The sequence below is a fragment of the Periplaneta americana genome, chromosome 1 (assembly GCF_040183065.1).
Source record: "Periplaneta americana isolate PAMFEO1 chromosome 1, P.americana_PAMFEO1_priV1, whole genome shotgun sequence".
Classification (NCBI taxonomy): domain Eukaryota; kingdom Metazoa; phylum Arthropoda; class Insecta; order Blattodea; family Blattidae; genus Periplaneta; species Periplaneta americana.
Window position 1 is genome coordinate 165596953 of NC_091117.1, and position 6824 is coordinate 165603776.

Sequence of the window (6824 nt, forward strand, 5' to 3'; positions counted from 1 at the left end):
ACGTAAAAACGAGATGTTATAAGCCGGCCGTGGCGTAAGCTTTGGATTATACTGCGTAATTTTCTGTCGCGCGGATTGTAGTCACGAGTTTCAGTTGTGTCCTGTGCATGAATGTTTGAGAGTTTTCAATACGATGCCCTGTGTTATTATACAAGATGATTCAGAAGGAATACTAAATATTTTAAGTTGTGATTGTATGGATTACTTACTTACTTACAAATGGCTTTTAAGGAACCCGGAGGTTCATTGCCGCCCTCACATAAGCCCGCCATCGGTCCCTATCCTGTGCAAGATTAATCCAGTCTCTATCATCATACCCCACCTCCCTCAAATACATTTTAATATTATCCTCCCATCTACGTCTCGGCCTCCCTAAAGGTCTTTTTCCCTCCGGTCTCCCAACTAACACTCTATATGCATTTCTGGATTCGCCCATACGTGCTACATGCCCTGCCCATCTCAAACGTCTAGATTTAATGTTCCTAATTATGTCAGGTGAAGAATACAATGCGTGCAGTTCTGTGTTGTGTAACTTTCTCCATTCTCCTGTAACTTCATCCCGCTTAGTCCCAAATATTTTCCTAAGCACCTTATTCTCAAACACCCTTAATCTCTGTTCCTCTCTCAGAGTGAGAGTCCAAGTTTCACAACCATACAGAACAACCGGTAATATAACTGTTTTATAAATTCTAACTTTCAGATTTTTGGACAGCAGACTGGATGATAAGAGCTTCTCAACCGAATAATAATACGCATTTCCCATGTTTATTCTGCGTTTAATTTCCTCCCGAGTGTCATTTATATTTGTTACTGTTGCACCAAGATATTTTAATTTTTCCACCTCTTCGAAGGATAAATCTCCAATTTTTATATTTCCATTTCGTACAATATTCTGGTCACGAGACATAATCATATACTTTGTCTTTTCGGGATTTACTTCCAAACCGATCGCTTTACTTGCTTCAAATAAAATTTCCGTATTTTCCCTAATCGTTTGTGTATTTTCTCCGAACATATTCACGTCATCTGCATAGACAAGAAGCTGATGTAACCCGTTCAATTCCAAACCCTGCCTGTTATCCTGAACTTTCCTAATGGCATATTCTAGAGCGAAGTTAAAAAGTGAAGGTGATAGTGCATCTCCCTGCTTTAGCCCGCAGTGAATTGGAAAAGCATCAGATAGAAACTGACCTATACGGATTCTGCTGTATGTTTCACTGAGACACATTTTAATTAATCGAACTAGTTTCTTGGGAATATCAAATTCAATAAGAATATCATATAATGCTTCCCTCTTAACCGAGTCATATACCTTTTTGAAATCTATGAATAACTGATGTACTGTACCCTTATACTCCCATTTTTTCTCAATTATCTGTCGAATACAAAAAATCTGATCAATAATCGATCTATTACGCCGAAAATCGCACTGATGATCCCCAATAATTTCATCTACGTACGGAGTTAATCCTCTCAAAAGAATATTGGACAAAATTTTGTACGACGTCATCAAAAGTGTTATTCCTCGGAAGTTACCACAGTTGGTTTTGTCCCCTTTTTTAAAAATAGGTACAATTATGGACTCCTTCCATTGTTCTGGTATGGATTATTCCGAGTAAAAAAAGTATAATATATAAACTTGTATCCAATTTTCGATGGGTGTGGAGATAAAGCTGTTTGAATGTTAAGCATAACAAGTCTTACAAATGGAAAGAAGGAAAGAAAAATGACTTAATAATAATAATAATGATAATAATAATAATAATAATAATAATAATAATAATAATAATAATATACGAGGGTCACTCCAAAAGTAATGCACAACATTTATTTAAAAATTACATTTTTATCCAACAGCGTTGATATTTCACAGAATGTAGATACATCCTTTAGGCACAGACCTTTTTTAATCCCAACTGTTTCAGTATTCTGCACAAGCTTGTCCTATTCCAATTTGGAATGACAATTTTTTCACTGTTACGCGTTTGTCAGCCACAACCATGTTGTTAACGCGCTGCACATTGTCAGGACTTCGTGCAGTGCAGGGTCTGTCGCTGCGAGGAGTATCCCGAATATTGGCGTGTCTTCTTTCACCAGATAATCCGGTTGCAATAATAATAATAATAATAATAATAATAATAATAATAATAATAATCATAATAATAATAATAATAATACATTTATTGCTTAATTACATGATATCAGTACATTTAAAAACATGTTATTCAAAGTGCTGAGTGCTTGTCATCTGCTTCAGACTTGCGTGGGCATCGAATCTTTACAGGCTAACTATACGACCACGACAAAACAACAAGAACCACGACAAAGACAACGACAAGGACCCGGTAAGGATTATGACATGGACCACGACAAGAACAATGATCTCGGTAAGGACCATGACATGGATAACAACAAGGGACCACGATAAGAATCGCTGCAACTACAACAACAACCATGATAAGGGCCATGACAAAGGCAACAAGGACCAAGATGAAGACTACAATAAGGATCACTAGAAGGATCGTGAGAATGATCACGATAAGAACTATGACAGACAACAAGCACCACGACAAAATAATGACTATGACAAAGACAACAAGGACCACGACAAAACAACACGAACCACGATAAAACAACAAGGACCACGACAAAATAATGACTACGACAAAGACAACAAGGACCACGACAAAACAACACGAACCACGATAAAACAACAAGGACCACGACAAAATAATGACTACGACAAAGACAACAAGACCACGACAAAACAACATGAACCACGATAAAAGAACAAGGACCACGACAAAGACAACGACAAGGACCACGGTAAGGATTACGACATGGACCACGACAAGAACAATGATCTCGGTAAGGACCATGACATGGATAACAGCAGGGGACCACGATAAGAATCACTGCAACTACAACAACCACATAAGGACCATAAGGCAACAAGGACCAGTCCACTCCTGTGGAGTAACGGTCAACGCATCTGGCCGCGAAACCAGGTGGCCTGGGTTCGAATCCCTGTCGGTGCAAGTTACCTGAGGTTGAGGTTTTTCCGGGGTTTTCCCTCAACCCAATACGAGCAAATGCTGGACCCCGGACTCATTTCACTGGCATTATCACCTTCATTTCATTCAGACGCTAAATAACCTGAGATGTTGATACAGCGTCGTAAAATAATCCAATAAAATAGCAAGAACCATGGTGAAGACTACGATAAAGACCACTAGAAGGATCATGAGAATGTTCACGATAAGGACTATGACAAAGACAACAAGTACCACGGCAAAGATAACAAGAAATTCCTGTCCGGTCAGCACTTTAACATTGACAGAGAGGTGTAGGAAACGATGCCAATCGGTGGGAGCGAAACACCTCCAAGCGGAACTCCCGCAGAAGACCTGATATGCTCCGAACCGTATGTGGCCGAGCGGAGAGATTTGGGATTTAACCCAGGCATATTTGTGTACAGTTTAGTGATTAGAAGTTGTGCAACGCCACCTCTCCTAGTCCCAAGGTAGAAATTTCTGATCGCGCCGGGAATCGAACCCGGGGCGGCGGCCACAGTGTTGACTCGGCGGACACAGCGGCAAATGAGTGTGTTTCCCCTATGTTGTCTTAGCGATAACAACTTTAGACTTCAGCATGAGAAATGCTTGACAGAAGCAGCAGGATGTGATAATTATATTGACGAACTATACAAATTTAGTAATAAGATAAATCACGTATTCACTGATATTTATACAATGACATTATAATATCAATGCTCATTGTCCGATAAGTGACATTTTCCTAGTCTGACGTTTAAATGCAGAAGTTTGTCATCTTCGTGATGAGATAATTGGGTTGAAAGTGAAATAAAAGCTGATGCATGCACGACCAATATTAACAAAACGAGCAGGTACTGTAATTAGCCTAAACGTGGCAGTTGAATGTTGTGGTGGTGGTGGTGGTGGTGGTGGTAGCAGTAGCAGCAAATAATAATAATAATAATAATAATAATAATAATAATAATAATAATAATAATAATAATAATAATAATAATAATCTTCATTATCACATCAAAGCCACCGGCGTAGCTCAGTCGGCTAAGACGCTTGCCTGCCGATCCAGAATTGCTTTGGGACGCGGGTTTGATTCCCGCTTGGATTGATTACCTGGTTGTGTTTTTTTTTTCCGAGGTTTTCTCCAACCATAGACTTACCATATCGTACCGTGGCTAGGCGCGCACGTGTATTTCGCAACGGTAGGGAAGATGTACATAAAAAATATGGCATACCGCAATCGGCAAGTGATTATGTGCATGTGAACGAGCTGTAAGAGCACTGCTGGAAAAATATCGTTGTTGAACTGTATTGAACTAACAAGGGAAGTTGGAATTGCTCCTGGTACGATTCTTCACATACTTAAGTAGAAGTTAAAGATGAGAAAAATCTGCACTCGGTGGGTTCTACACAATCTTAAAGAGGAAAACAGCGAGATTGCACTTAGAAGCTATGGACGTGAAGGCGAGCGTTTCCTTCGACGAATCTTAATTTTAAATGAAACTTGGGTTCGATGCTACCAACCACAATTGAAGAGACAACAAAAAATAGTGGCGGCACAATGATTCCCCATGGCCAAAAAAGTATCGGCAAGAACAGGATCCCTTAAAGTCATGTTCATTGTTGCTTACGATTTTGACGGTGTCCTTGTCACTCATTCAGTTCCTGTGGGAAATCATGTGAATGGTGCATATCACAGTTACTTTCTGGAACACCATTTACGTCCAACTGTGCGCCGTGAACGTCCAAATCTCCTGAATTCTCATTCTATTGTGCTACATGAAATGTTTGCTCTCACATAGCTGCTCCTGTGGTTCATTTACTTCGCAGATGGAACTGGGAAATTCTGGAGCATCCTCCATACTCCCCAGATATGAGCCTGTGTGATTTCGACCTTTTCGCGAAAATGAAATTACCACTTAGAGGAGTTCGCTTTAGAACCAGACAAGCAATTATAGCAGCAGTAGAGCAGTCTGTTCGAAGATTAGTACAACAAGACGCTGTTGATGGCATCTGTCGTCCCCCTGAGGTGTGGAGGCGGGTTCTTCATGTTGGAGGAAATTACTTCTGAGCACTGCAACAATATGACTATTCCAAAAAGTTTTCTTTGTTGTTAATTCGAATGTTGCCACTTAGTGAATAACCTATGTATTTACAAATTCACAAAGTTTTTATATTACTTATTGCAGATGGAAGATCTGATCGCACGTTGTTCGTTCCTGTATAAACTCAGCTTGATGATACCGTACAATGCATAAGGTTTGAGTCCGTAAAGAGTAAAGTTGTGTTTGAGAGAATTATCCACTAGAATATAAGAATGCCACCGAGTGTATTAGAATGACCGTGGTTTCCGTTTCGAAGGTTTTTAAGTCTGGTTCAGAATACTTCGAAATGTAATGGTAAAGAACTGAGTGACAGACAGAAGAATGAATCTTACCATCTTTGTCCAGGATGTTCCGGCTTTCTTCTTCCTTCTGTTTTAAAATACGTTATAACTCTTAAATTGAATCGGTTGAGGAACCACACAAGTTCATATTAAGCCAAAACGAGTTTACTTATAGTGTTTCTGACATAGTACATATATTTGCACGTTTGTAGGGGAAAGAAGATAGCCTATGTCCGCCATATTAGAGTGATTATGTCATGAGAGTATTTCTATAAAGAGTATGAAATCGAGAGATTTTATGAAAAGATATTTCTTGGCCTAGTGTAACAGAGACGACGCATCTGAGGAGCAGTGGTATCGGACTTCAATAAGACATCATTATCACTTTAAGATGTTCTAAAATTTTCCTTTTCATTTTGTAATATGAAGGGCAATAATACTGTACATTACATATTAAATTTGTACTTAAAAAAATCTTTTGTTGTCATAAGCTTACATACAAAATAAATGCATAATATGTTAATTTTTTATTGTAAACATTTCTGGTATTTAAAAAATAACATAGGCTATGTCCACGAACTTTAGAGATCGTGGCGCTCTCAAATATAATTAAACGTTTCTTTAAAATATGAAATATTGAAATACATATGAAAAATTTACTATAAAAAGATAAGAATTTAGATCCACTATTTATGAGCTGCAGACAGTTTTTTTTTTGCAGTTTCCTTCAAACTTATAGTTATGGACATGTGTAGTTTCTCGAATAACTGATTCAACTACTTTATGGTCCGTTCTTTGGACATGCATTTATCATACTTTTTTGTACAAAGAATTTGCTTTGTAAGTTGAAAATATTTTATTTTGCTAAGGAGTTAGATTTATTGATCTAAATAAGGCTGAAAGCATGGTGAATTGTTAAGAAGAGGTGTTGGCTTGGATTTTATCCATTGCTTGTGAACTGTTTGTAACGTTCCCAACGAATAGAAAGTCTTTCTCACCTCATTATTGCAACATCTGAAGACGAAGCACTGGTTGGACAGCACATTAATTAGATTTGTATAATGTAAAATAAGCTTTTCTTATTGTGTTGTCGATTAAAATTAAAATTAAAATTGAAGTGTATAAAACTAATATTTTAAATTTTGTTCGTTACTTTAACATGAAATATGCATATCGTATATTTATGTATTCCTGTAAAGTTTCAAATGTTTTACAATTCTGTTTATATAACGTAAAATAAGCATACTTTATTATTGTTTACGATGTCTAGAATATTCAATTTAAATGGGAGTGTAGAAATATTTCTTATTTTATTCCATTTAGTTTGAAATAAACGTGTCTTATTGTTGTGTTCTCTGAACATTTAATTAAAATTAGGTTTTAGAGCT